Raw genomic sequence first — 13,695 nt, forward strand, 5'->3', positions numbered from 1 at the left:
GAGGAACTGGGAGGAGAGAAGGAAGGGGAAACTGTGGTTGGGATGTAATATATATATATATATATATACACACACACATACACACGACTGGGAATGGTGGCATTTGACTTTAATCTCAGCAGTTGGAAGGCAGAGGCAGGTAAATGTGTAAGTTCCGGGACAACCAGGGCCCTTTCTCAAAAACAAAGGAAACAAACCCATACACATACACAAGATAAAAACCTTACAGAACTTTAAATGAGAAACAGACATCAAAAACTGTTTAGAGCCAGATTTCATGATGGTCTGTGCCTGTAACCCTGACACTTGGGAGGTAGAGGAAGATGACTGGGAATTCAAGCTCTATTGAGAAAGAAACGCGAGCGCGCGCGCACACACACACACACACACACACACACACACACAGCAGTTTGTCAGAGCACCCTGGCTTAGTAGTAGAGAAAGCAGACAAGGAAAGGGAAGGGAAGGGTTAGGAGGGAGAAGGATGAGAGAGAGGGAGAGACCAGTCCAGTGTTGGCAACCACTTGGCCTAAATTGACTCTGTCATACAGAACTCAACAACAGGAAGCTATACCTTTACCTTTAAGGGCACAGATATTCATCACAGGACATATGTAAGACTTAAGAGAAGTCCAAATAACTTCGAAAAGATTTACGTCACACAACATTTTTAGCCACGGTAGAACTGAAAAAAAATGAGAAATCAGTAAATATTTGAGAAGTTTAAGTGAATACCGTTCTAAAGAAATCACTACATTAGGAAATAATTTTGAATCACATGAAAAGAGTTAGGAGGGGCTGGAGAGATGGTTCCTTGGTTAAAAGCATGTATTCAATGTAGAGGACCAGGGTTAGGTTCCTACACCATGTACCTTACAGCTACCTGTAACTCTAGTCCCCGATACCTGATGTCTCTGTCCTCTGATCACCTTTCATTCACATGCACTCTCACACACAGACACATATAACTAAGTATATGTTAAAAATTAAGATGCAGTGAGAACTATTTTAGAGGGGGAAATTTTGACTACAAACTTTCAGTGGAAGAAATGGAAAGTCTTAAATGTGTCCATATTAACAAACTTGGGGTAGGGGCTATGATTTCAGTGGTTAGGAGACTGACATAGGAGGACTTCAAGTTCAAAGTCAACAAAATGAGACCCTACTGGGGAGGATGGGAGCTGTGCACAGGATGGGGTAGGAGGAGAGCTGGAAGGAAGAGAAAATACATTATAAGAGACTGGGACAAAGTATACTCATGCATCAGGAAACTTGGGTGAACTAGGGAAATTCCTAAAAAGATAAAAGTTGCCAAACCAATTCAATAAGTGGAAAATCTAGAAATACCTATATGAAAGAGTAAGATCTGGCAGGAGTAATATCACACCCCTACAATCCCAACACTCTGCAGGCCAAGGCAGGGATTTTGAGTTCAAGTTCAGACTTGGTGGTTGAGACAGGAGAATCACTGTGAGCTTGGGGCTAGTCTAAACTACACAGTGAGTTCAAGGCCTGCCTGGGATACATAGTGAAGCTTTGTTTCAAACAAAAACAACCACTGCCAACAAAAAGACCCTCATGTTATACATCTCCCTTAATAAGATCAAGCCAGCATTCTTCCAGCTACTTGAGCCTATAAACTTTGGAGTTTTTCTTGGGTCCTCATCTTCACATTCCATACTAGAAAGAAGTGCTTCAAATACAAAGAATATGGTCAAGCCTTTAGTCTAAGCTTGGTCCTTATTCAACTTCAGAGGGAAACCCATAGAAATGCAAACATGGGCAGTCCTCTAATAGTCACTCAAACCTTACCAAACACCAAAGAATGCATATGTGATGAAAACTCTACATTAGGAAAGTATGTGGCAAAGTCCAGTTACTGGAGACCAAACAATCCATTCAGAGAGTCTACAAGTGTGGTGACTTGAATGAGAAATGCCTCTGACATTGCTGTTTGGGGGGACATTGTGGAAACTTTAGGAGGCAGTCTTGTTGGAGGAAGTATGTCACTGGGGGTGGACTTTGAGAGTTCATAGCCCCACCCACTTCTGTTTGTTCCCTGCTTCCTGTGTGTGGATGGAGATGTGCTGTTAGCTTCCCGCTCTGGCTTTCTGCTGCCACGCCTCACCACCACTGCCAGGCCATGGTGTTTTCTCTAAGTAGCAAAAAGTAATGCATGAGTCCTGATCTTTAACAATTATTTACACTGGATTTAGCATGAGAGAATTTATCCTGGGGAAAACCGTATGATTATAAAGAACATGGCAAGGTCTTTAAATCTCAATCCTTATTTGTGTCGTGTTTGGTAGGAATTTATGCATACTCTGGAAAAGTAAGATATTCTGAGAAACACTTTACAAACGTAAAGAGAGCAGCAAAACCTTTCCTTAGATCTCTCTCTCTCTCTCTCTCTCTCTCTCTCTCTCTCTCTCTCTCTACACACACACACACACACACACACCTCTCTTTTCTCTTTCTGAGGATTTGGCCACTAATTACTCACTTGTGGAGGCCAGAGGTCAATGAGGATCTTCTACAAGTGTTTCTCTACCTTATTTTTTGAAACAGGGTCTCTTGCTGAACCTGGGGTTTGCTGTTTCTGATAGACCACTTGGTCAATGAGCCTTTGTGATCCATCTGTCTCCACTCAGCTCTGTAATTACAGACATGTGCTGCCATGCTTGGCTTATGTAGGTCCTGGTGTTATGGAGTTCTGACCCCTGGGAAAAGACCATAGACACAATCCAATTACAATTAGAGGATTTATTGATTAGCTGCCTGCAGGACAACAGTCTCTGTGCCAAATGAGATTACCATGAGAAAGAGAAAGTGGGCAAGGAAAGGATTTTCTTTTCTTTCTTTCTTTTTTTTTTTTTGGTTTTTCGAGACAGGGTTTCTCTGTGGCTTTGGAGGCTGTCCTGGAACTAGCTCTTGTAGACCAGGCTGGCCTCGTACTCACAGAAATCCACCTGCCTCTGCCTCCCAAGTGCTGGGATTAAAGGCGTGCGCCACCAACGCCCGGCAAGGATTTTCTTTTTAAATAAAAATTTTTGAGATTTTTTAAAATTTAATTTAATTTTTTACATAGTGAGTTTTAGATTTATTTATTATGAATACAACACTCTGCCTCGATGTATGTCTGCACACCAGAAGAGGGCATCAGATCTCATGGATGGTTGTGAGCCACCATGTGGTTTCTGGAAATTGAACTCAGGACCTCTGGAAGAGCAGTCAGTGCTCTTAACCTCTGAGCCATCTCTCCAGCCCCGAGATTTTTATTATTTTGGTTTTTCGAAACAGGATTTCACTTATAGCTCTGGCTGTCTTGGAACTCACTCTGTAGACCAGACATTTTTCTTTATTTTTGTTTTATGTGTGTAAATGTTTTGCAGGCATGTATGTATACCATTTGTATGCAGTGCCCATGAAAGCTAGAAGTGGGCATTACTTTTTCTGGGACTGGAGTTTCAGATGGTATCTGCCTGATGTGGATGTTGGGACTGGAGCCTGAATCCTCTGGAAGAGCCATCTCTTCAGCCCAAGGGGAGGATCTTTAAAAGCTTACAGAGCTGGAGAGATGGCTCAGCGGTTAAGAGCACTGACTGTTCTTCCAGAGGACCCGAGTTCAATTCCCAGCAACCACATGGTGTCTCACAACCACCTTGAATGAGATCTGGTGCCCTCTGCTGGCATGCAGAAGATTGTATAATAAATAAATAAAATATTAAAAAAAGAAGACATTAAGAATCTGTACAAGGAAGCCAAGAACCGTTTTGCTCTACCAAGATTAGGTAATCAAGACGACTTGAATGCCTGCATAAGCAAATTACAGAAGCAAAACATGTCACTGCTGTACACTTCTGGTGTGTGTGGGGGTCGCTGTGGCAAGGTTACTGGGAATTTATCTTAAGGGACTGAAGTCAGAGACAAACAGCTAGTGGATACCAAGATGGGTGCCTAGCATAAAATGGAGGCTTTAGCCATCACACTGGGAATGCCCCTTAGATCTACAGTGCTTGCTTCACCCCCAAACCATCTCCTCAGCCCCTCCGTACCTCAATCATAATACACATAATGGAATGTTTGTCGTTTTGTTGAAACAGGGTCTTGTTGCCTGGGACTCTTGGTTTCTGTCTCCTTGAAGGGAAAAATCCCACTGAAGCGGGGTGTGGTGGTGTACACTTTTAATCCCAGTACTTGGGAGGCAGAGACAAGGAGGCTTCTTTGAGTGAGGCCAGCATGGTCTACAGAGCGAGTTCCAGGAAAGCCAGGGCTACAGAGTAACACCCTATCTCAAAAAAAGAAAATCAATTGAAAGACACAATTTAAGCATAAGTTTATTTAATAAAAAGCAGGAGCCGGAGCCGGGCAGTGGTGGCGCACGCCTTTAATCCCAGCACTCGGGAGGCAGAGGCAGGCTGATCTCTGGGATTTCGAGGCCAGCCTGGTCTACAAAGTGAGTTCCAGGACAGCCTCCAAAGCCACAGAGAAACCTTGTCTCGAAAAAAACCAAAAAAAAAAAAAAAAAAAAAAAGCAGGAAATCAGATTAGAATGGGCTTCTACCAGGTGGAGGAGGGCAGCAACAGAGAGTCCTGTTGGTTGGATTTTAAAAAGATTTCATGAATATTTGACATAGCAGTAGCATATTTGTGGGGAAAGATGACCCTTTTCTCTTGGAAGTCATAGTGTATCAGAGGCCTTTCCCACCTGTGGAAGCCTCACAGCTTTCAGTGGGATGTTCTGCACAAGAGACGAAGAATGAAACTCAAGACATTATCATCTTTGCAAGCACTGGGTCAAAATCTTGGAGAGACCAACTTCATGGTTTACTTTTCTTACATATTTAAACATAATAGAACTTGTGGTCTGTGACCACAACTGGTTCGAGCCCACAGGAACCTTGAATGAATCAGACAAGAGACACGAGAGAGATGGACAGCAAGACAGAGCTTCTGATCAAGCTGCCGTTTAATGAGAATTCTGTACAGGCTTAAATAGGGGAATGGGCCATGGGGCGGAGGTTGTTAGACTGGAGAAGTGGGGGGGGGCTGTTAGGTGTAGGAGCATTTGATATGTGATGGGCAAGGGATCTCATCAGGGAGTGCAGGTGTTAAAGTATTGTTAAGTGATGAGTTATCTCTATGCTGCCAGGCCATCTGTGGGAAGACACCTGAGTTTTGGGAAGAGCCTTGAGGCAAGAAATAGATTCAGTGACCTGGTCCCCAACAGTGACTTTACAATAAGACTGAATTCTATTGGCTGATAAACAGAGCTCTGGGCTAGGCCTAGAGCAGTTGTTCTGAACCTGCCTAATACTTCGATCCTCTAGTACAGTTCCTCATGTTGTGGTGACCCCCAACGATAAAATTACTTTCATTGCTACTTTATAACTAATTTTGATAATGTTATGAATTATAATGCAAATATCTGATATGCAGGATGTCTGATAATGTGACCCCCCTGTGAAAAGGTTGTTAAAACCGGGCAGTGGTGGTGCATGCCTTTAATCTCAGCACTCAGGAAGCAGAATCAGGCGGATCTCTATGAATTTGAGGCCAGCCTGGTCTACAGAGCAAGTTCCAGGATAGCCAGACCTATACAGAAAGACCCTGTCTCAAAAAAAGGGGGGATGTTGTTCAACTCCCAAAGGGATTGTGACCCACAGATTGAAAACCACTGGCTTAGGGGAAGGGTCTATGATAAGCATAAGGATAGATCCTGTTGGTGGAGGATGTAAAGTACTTGGGGCCTCTTTCATAGGAATGAGTTCTATTACCTGCAGGATTAGGGCCTAAACATTGTTCAGGATACTGGGGATTCAGGTGGAGGTTAGCTCAAATAGAATAGCTAACAATCACCAGATTGACTGACCACTTTTCACTCTGGCATTCCAGGTAATGAAGTGCCATTTGTTTCCCTCCACTGAAGAAAACACGCCCACATGGTTGACAAACCTCTTTTGTCCAGTGCTTATTCCAAACTGTGCTTCCTACAACCGTGGGCCACTTAGATCCCCCTTTCAGATCATGTGGTGGGCCTCTAGAAAATGCTATACTTGGGTGTAGAAAGAAACATTAGGATTGCGCATACAGATATAGTACTGAAAGGTCGGTAAACTGCTCTGCTAACCATGCCACTTTGGTACTGAGGTGATAATAAAAGGCGCTGCAGGAGAGACACACGCTCTCTTTTGGGCTTCCCGTTCTGTAGTGAAAGCTGCTGACTTACCTTAGTTGCCAGTTTTCTCTTGTAAATAATTTCTACAATAAATTGTTACCTATACCTTCATCAAGTGTGCTGATTATTGTTACAGATTTGGTATCAGGAGTTTCGGCCATTCCTGGTCCAGGTCTTACAGAACCATTTGTAGTTAAGGTTGCAGGCAAGGCATATTCCAATGCTTGAGAAGTAGAAGTTTAATCATAAACAAGAATGAACCTAGTTTATCTTTGCTATAAGATGGTTGTTGAGCCCAAGATGGAAGCAGGGTGGTTCTTCACTAAGGCCAGTATTTTACGATAGTTCATAAGGCTATACAAAGAGGAATGGGATGTTGGCAGTCTTTTAGGAACCTCCACATCTCCTAACTCTATCACTCATGTCTGTCTTCCACTTAATGGTCTCATGTATCCAAGGATAGACTCAAACTCCTCATCTTCCTGACTCCACTGCCAAACTACTAAAAGTACAGGTTTGGTTGCAAGAATTCCTTCCCCAGAGAGATGTTATTTACCCGTCCTTAAAAGGTCCCAACAACAAACCAAAGTTTAGTTCCACAAAAGTTTACACTAGGGAACCAACAAGCTTAGTAGGCTTGTAGAGCATGGATGAGGGATTACTCTTAACAGGATTTAGGAGACACCAAAGCAGCCACATTGGGAAGTCTCCATCCTGCAAGAATTATGGTTGTTCACATGCCTGATCTTGATGGCCTTTATCAAGTAAGCACAGATGACCTCATGAAAATACCACCTGCTTGACATGAAAGACCTGGGACTATTGAAAAAGAAAACCCACAAATATATGGCATGGGGTAAAGCTATAAAATATTGCCTATAATTTACTGGACATCTTTGATTGATGTGGCTGGGGGTGGGGAATGAATACCATAGATACCAGAATGGTACAGATAGCTCCTCTCAGAAAGGATAACTTTATTATAAATCCAAATGTACTGTCAATTCACTTGAAAACTGTGGGAAATTCTTTTTTAGATTTATTATTTTACATATATGAGTGCTCTGTGCGGATATATGAGTTCATGCCAGAAGAGAGCTTCAGATAGCACTATAGATGGTCGTGAGTCACTGCAGTATGATCCTAATTGGTCTTATCAACAAAGACCCAGAGGTAAATGCTGAAAGATCAGAAAAGCAAAGGAGCAGCCACAGTCACTTCTAACCTCTCTAAATCCTCAGAGGGAAAAGGCCGAGATCCTGTCTGCATCCAGCCTTATCTCCTCCTGTCTCCTGTCTATACAGAACTCCAGACCTCTGTAGTTAACTAGTGACTAGCTCTACACTCTAATATCCAGGCAAGCTTGTTTCCCAGGCAAGCTTTATTTGTCAGAATACAAACAAGATATCACACATTTCCCCCCTGTTTGTCTAAATAAATAAAAATGTTATAACTAACATAGAAAAACTATATACAATGAGGGCAATAACTGGCCAGGTGGTGGTGGTGCATGCCTTTAATCCCAGCACTCGGGAGGCAGAGACAGGCAGATCTCTGTGAGTTCGAGACCAGCCTGGTTTACAAGAGCTAGTTCCAGGACAGCCTCCAAAGCCACAGAGACACTCTATCTCAAAAAATAAAATAAAAAAGGACAATAACTATATAAATATTTATAGGCAATAATGACATTAACAATGTCTAGTCCATTAGCATTTGACAAATTCAGAGAATATATTCAATTATCTATCCTATCTTGGTGAGTTCAAAGTGTTGTACCTAATTCACTTTCTATCCTAATTTGCATTACCAACCCAAAACTATCTCTTTTTGTCTCTTAATCTTATAAACTTACACTTATTTTATGAGTTTCTTTTCTGAATTAGTTAACAAGGAAAACTGTGACTATCTAGTCTTCAACTCCATCGGAAACCCAAGAAGGAAATAATATTACCTGAGTAAACAGGAAATGTAGCAAGCAACTTCCAAAAAAATGTGAGAAATGAAAGAAACAGCTGGCTGACTAGACAATTACCCAAGATTCCTCTGTAATCTTGGGACACCCATCTTTGGCCTACAGGCCTAGAATATCTGACAGACTTTTCTGTGAAGCAGGATATTCTGATGGGCTGTCCTCCCTTGTCTTGGCAAAGTTCGGCAGTCACTTTCTTTTGTGTCCTGCTTGTCTTTGTTTGTAGGTCAGGCTTGCCTTGAACTCACTTGTCTCTGTTTCTTGAGTGCTGGGATTGAAAGCATGCACCACCATGTCCTGCCAGTATTATTAAAAAGAACTAAGTCTTAGTTAAATATTGGATACACACACACACACACATATAAATATAAATCTTTAATGCTTTCAGAGTTTATTGACATTTTTTGTTTGTGTTTTTCGAGACAGGGTTTCTCTGTGTAGCTTTCGAGCCTGTCCTGGAACTAGCTCTTGAAGACCAGGCTGGTCTGGAACTCACAGAGATCTGCCTGCCTCTGCCTCCCAAGTGCTGGGATTAAAGGCGTGTGTGACCACTGCCCGGCTCTGTATGAGTCTTTTACTTGCATGTCTGTATGTGCACCATACATATGTGTGCATGTTTTGGTGTCTTTGGTGATCAGAAGAGGCTTAGGATCCCCTAGGCCTGGAGTTACAGATCTTTATAAACCACTGTGTGCCTAGGATCTTGTGAAAGAGCAACAAGTGCTCTTAACCAATGTCTTAGTCAGGATTTCTATTGCTGCAACGAAACACCATGACCCAAAAGCAAATTGGGGAAGAAAGGCTTTAGTTGGTTTACACTTTCATCACTGAAGGAAGTCAGGACAGGAACTCAACAGGCCAGGAACCTGGAGCAGGAGCTGATACAGATGCTGTGGAGGGGTGCTGTTTACCAGCTTTCCCCTAATGGCTTGCTCAGCCTGCTTTCTCATAGAACCCAGGATGGCACCACCTCCCATATCAATGAGTAATTAAGAAAATGCCTTATAATGTTGGATCTTATGGAGGAATTTTCTTAATTAAGGTTCCCTTCTTTCAGATGACTCCAGTTTGTGTCAAGTTGACATGAAACTAGCCAGCAATGAGCCATCTTTCCAGCCCTAGCAGAAGAGAGAGGCCTGGCAAGCCCCAGGAAATGTTGTGAAGCTGTGACATTATTTAAATGAGTGGGAGGAGTAAAAGGACTCCAGGAGCTCTAATTAGGGGCACAGAGTAGCATTTGTCTTAATCAGAAGTGCTCCTGGGGAGTCCTGGAAATTTCTTCTAAAGTTGGACCTGAGCACCACTAATAAGTAAACTCAGTACTCAGTAGTGCAATATAAAACTGTGCCCTCCAGGCAACATTTTCAGGGGAGCTGCCTGTCTCCTGTCTCCAGATTGCCAGGAAGGGAGACAATGGGGGCTCAACCCACCCCTCCAGTTACAAAGGGAACGGGTTGTAAAAGCAGCTTTTTCCAGGACCTAGAAGCCAGGACATTAAAGTACAAACATCCCTTTATATAGATCCCAACTAAAGTGAAAGCATCATTGCTTCTGACCTACTTACAAGAACTGCCAGAGGCTGGGAAGATAACAGCCAGCGATGTGCCTGTGTACAAGCGTGAGGACTTCAGCGTAGGGCGCAGACCCACATAAAAAAGCTGGTCGTGTTGGCATGTGCCTGCAATGTGACAGTGTGGATGCTAGGTCCAGGGGGATCCCACAGATTTGTTGGGCAGCTGGTCTAGTCAAATGGGTAAGCTTCAGGCTCAGCGAGAAAACCTGTCTCAAAAAAATAAGGTGGCTGAAAGGCAAGGTGGCTCAGTGGTGCTTGTTGCCACGTCAATCATGATAACCTGGGTTCTATTCCTGGGGCTCACACAATGGAAGGATAGAATCAATTCCCACAAATTGTCCCCTGATCTCCACATGCCTGCACAGTCATACACACATATTAAAAATAATGTGGAGAGTGGTTGAGAAAGACACCATATGTTGACCTCTGGCCTACACACACATGCAGGTACACACACACACACACACACACACACACACACACGAACACACCTATGTACCCATATACATGAATACATACCAAAACACTACACACACATGTGCATCCCCACATATACATATACAGTATGCACACAAACAAACTTCTGGGGAAAGAGGCCTTGTTACCTTTATCTTTGATAGCCTTAACCAGAGAAAAGAGAGCTTCCAGTCAACCCTTAAGAGGACATTCTTGTCCAGCTGGCTGATTTGACATGTGGCATGAAGAAGGCAGTCCAAATCCCCAAGTCTGCAGTAGCAAAGATCCTGAAATGACACCTAAGAACTGAATCCTTTGCTGTATGCCCATTTCAAAATGTGTGCTAACCATGACCTTGACATCTGGAGCACTCAAAGTTCTAGAACTTTCTTCTCTACATGTAGTATCAGAGAGGACAGGTGGGGGCAGGCAGTGGAACAATGGAGAATGATGTGGGTCAGGAAATGGTAAAGGCTGACTCAGAATTCTTGCTGGTAACTGGCTGTTCTCCGTGAGGCCCTTGGCTGCCCCAGATCACTTTACCTAGTGGCCAGGCCTACTGCTGGCCATCCCCAACCCCAGTCCAAGCAGAAGCTGCCTCCAGCAGCTGAACGTCAGGTAAAGGCCTATCCCCAGCCCACAGGATAGTATGGTTTGAGATGTCTGCGCCTGGCTCCCACCTCTCCTCTCTTTCGAACTGTAAGCTTCTTCCTTTGAAACTGGCTGCTGCTTGGTGAAAATGTATCTATAGGTTGACCCTGAGCCTGGGCTGCAGGGATTCACCTCTAGAGAGAATGCAGAGCCACTTTATTATCCCAACTTCTGATATGAAATATGAGGGCAGAACCCAATGGGCCAGCCTGGATTGGCTAATAATTCATATTTGGCCGGGTGGCGGTGGCTCATGCTTCTAATCCCAGCACTTGGGAGGCAGAGGCAAGGTATTTCTACAGTTGAGGCCAGTCTGGTCTACAGAGTGAGTTCCAGGGAAGCCAGGGATACACAGAGAAACCCTGTCTCAAAGAAAAACAAAAAACAGAAACAAAAACAAAAAACCAAACCCAACACTAAAAAACAAAAAACGAGGGCTGGAGAGACAGCTCAGAGGTTAAGAGCACTGGCTGCTTTTCCAGAGGTCCTGAGTTCAATTTCCAGCAACCACAGGGTGGCTCACAACCATCCATATAAATAAAAAAATAATGTGGAAAGCGGTTGAGAAAGAGAGATCTGGTGCCCTGTCCTGGCGTGCAGACATACGTGGAGGCAGGGTATTGTATTCTAAATAAATAAATAAATAAATAACTCTTTAAAACAACAACAACAGCAAAAACAAAAACGAAAACAACAACAACAACAACAAAAAAAAACCAAACCCAAAACGCAAAAAAAAAAAAAAAACGAAAAAAAACCCCACAAATCCATATTTGCTGTTAGTTTGGTTTTTGTTTGTTTTTGTTATCATTTGTCTTGCTTTGTTTTTTAATTAAAGGCATGCACCGCCACCACCCAGCTTCAATCCGTATTTCCCATGAACCGAGGTCAATGGGTCCTGTGTCTGATGGATTTAAACTAGGAGTTTGAAAGGGAAACCACCTTCACGGCAGGGCTGCCTGAGCAGAGGAGGAGCGTGGACAGAATCACCAGTGTCCACAGCCTCCTTTCCCACATGCTCTTTGTAGAGCAGGACTTCCCACAGTGGCCTAGGGGCAGAACTAGGCCTCAATCCCAACCTGGACACTCCTAATCATTTTTGGTCATGTTCAAACCTTTGTCTTCCTGGGACCTAGAGAGGTCCCAACCCAAGCCAGTCAGTCTGTTATTGCAGTTGGTGGTTTCCATGACCGCAGCCAGTCACGACAAGGGTATGGCAGAAGGCCCCAAAGAATAGCAGGGAGCAGAGTAAAAAAAGATGACGGGTGGGGTAGGCCTCCTCCTTGCCCTCATTATTGGGACCTTCCCAAGGACTTTAGACCAAAATATTGAGGACCCACAGGCCGAGAGGGGTAGTTGTGTGCTGGGAAATGGGCTCTCAGAAAGTGGGGAGAGAAGCCCCACTGCTTGGCAGTCTTCCATGGCAGAAATAAGTAACTCTACCATCGTCAATTTCAGGTTCCTGGTTGGAAAGAATTGCTTACTGATCTCTGAATATTCAGCAGCAAGTTCTATGGTGCCAGTAGAAGCAATCTCCGGCCCCTCTGGGGAGGGTGGGGTGGACTGGAGGCTCCTGCTCAGTCATGGAGGAACAGGACCCAGGGCCCCCTACACAGCCTCCAGGACCTGACTTGCCAGAAGCCATAGACATCTGGAGGTGGTCCCAACTCATCTGCAGATGGTGTCAGTTTTAGGCCTCCTGGAAACTGTTGCAGCACCAGGGCCCTGAGGCTGGAGAGCTCTTTCCCCGGTGCTCCTCAATGCCAGAACAGAGAGTATGCAGGCATGTAACCTCCAGGGGGCAGAGAGAAGAAAGGGATCAAGACAGGGGGCTCGGACAACGCCACCAGCCTGCCTATCATCTGCTCCAGGAAGACAGCAAGAGGAACCAGGAGTGCGAACCTGATGGTCCAGGATTTTCCCCCTGCACTGCTCAGCACTTAGGTGTGGAGACCACCTGCTTTGTCCCCTAGGAAGCATTTACAGTGGAGCCTGCAAAATCTTTGGTTGCTATTGGAAATAGTGATGTCACCGGCAGGGGTGGAGCTTCAGCTGTTCTTTGAATTTGGGAAGGGCTGTAGTCTGCAGGGCTGAAGAGGGACAAAGAATTAGGATCACCAGACCCAGATGAACAAGAGGAGCTCTGAGAACGGCTGGGAGCAGGACCTGGCAACACCTTAGAGAAGTATAAGAAGAAGCAAGAAATACGAATACTTAACTCAGACATGCCAGGCAGGAGCCTGCTGTCTAACCTTGTTTTTGCTGCTGCAAACAGCTCCCTCTGTCCTTGGTCTTCCTCGGGTTTCCGAGAAGGTACCACTCTGCAGTAGGACAGCCAGTGTCACACTTATTCTTAACCTCCAGAGGGAAGTTCAAGTCACATATCCAAAAAGGTGTGGCTACCCTACCCCTTACCGCCCCCTACCCCTAACCCCACCCCCACCTCACTAGCTGGCTTGATAGTTACTATGTAGCACAGGTTGCTCTTGAACTCTAGGCAATTCTATCTCGGTCTCCTAGCGTGCAGAGATTACAGATGTGCCCAACCCTGCCCTACATTACTGAGCCCAGTCGGGAGGGGAACACCAATATCCTTCCCCTAAGGTCTATAGGAATTAGGGCCTCCCCCTGTCCTTGGAAGATTCAAGTCCCAAAGCATTACAAACTATGGGTAAGGACTTACACGCGCGCGCACTGACAAATATGCACAGCACGCATTCCCTCATGTTGAAATACACGCAAGGGTGCAGTAGCACGCGGTGATAAGAAACCCTTCTAGCCTTCCCAGCTCGGCTGTTGAGGGTCTGGGACCCCACGGGTGACCGTCCCTGGGTCGCTGAACGCTAACGCGCGTGCACACATCCGCGT

This window comes from Mesocricetus auratus, unplaced genomic scaffold, assembly GCF_017639785.1.
Source record: "Mesocricetus auratus isolate SY011 unplaced genomic scaffold, BCM_Maur_2.0 Super-Scaffold_100004, whole genome shotgun sequence".
NCBI lineage: Eukaryota > Metazoa > Chordata > Mammalia > Rodentia > Cricetidae > Mesocricetus > Mesocricetus auratus.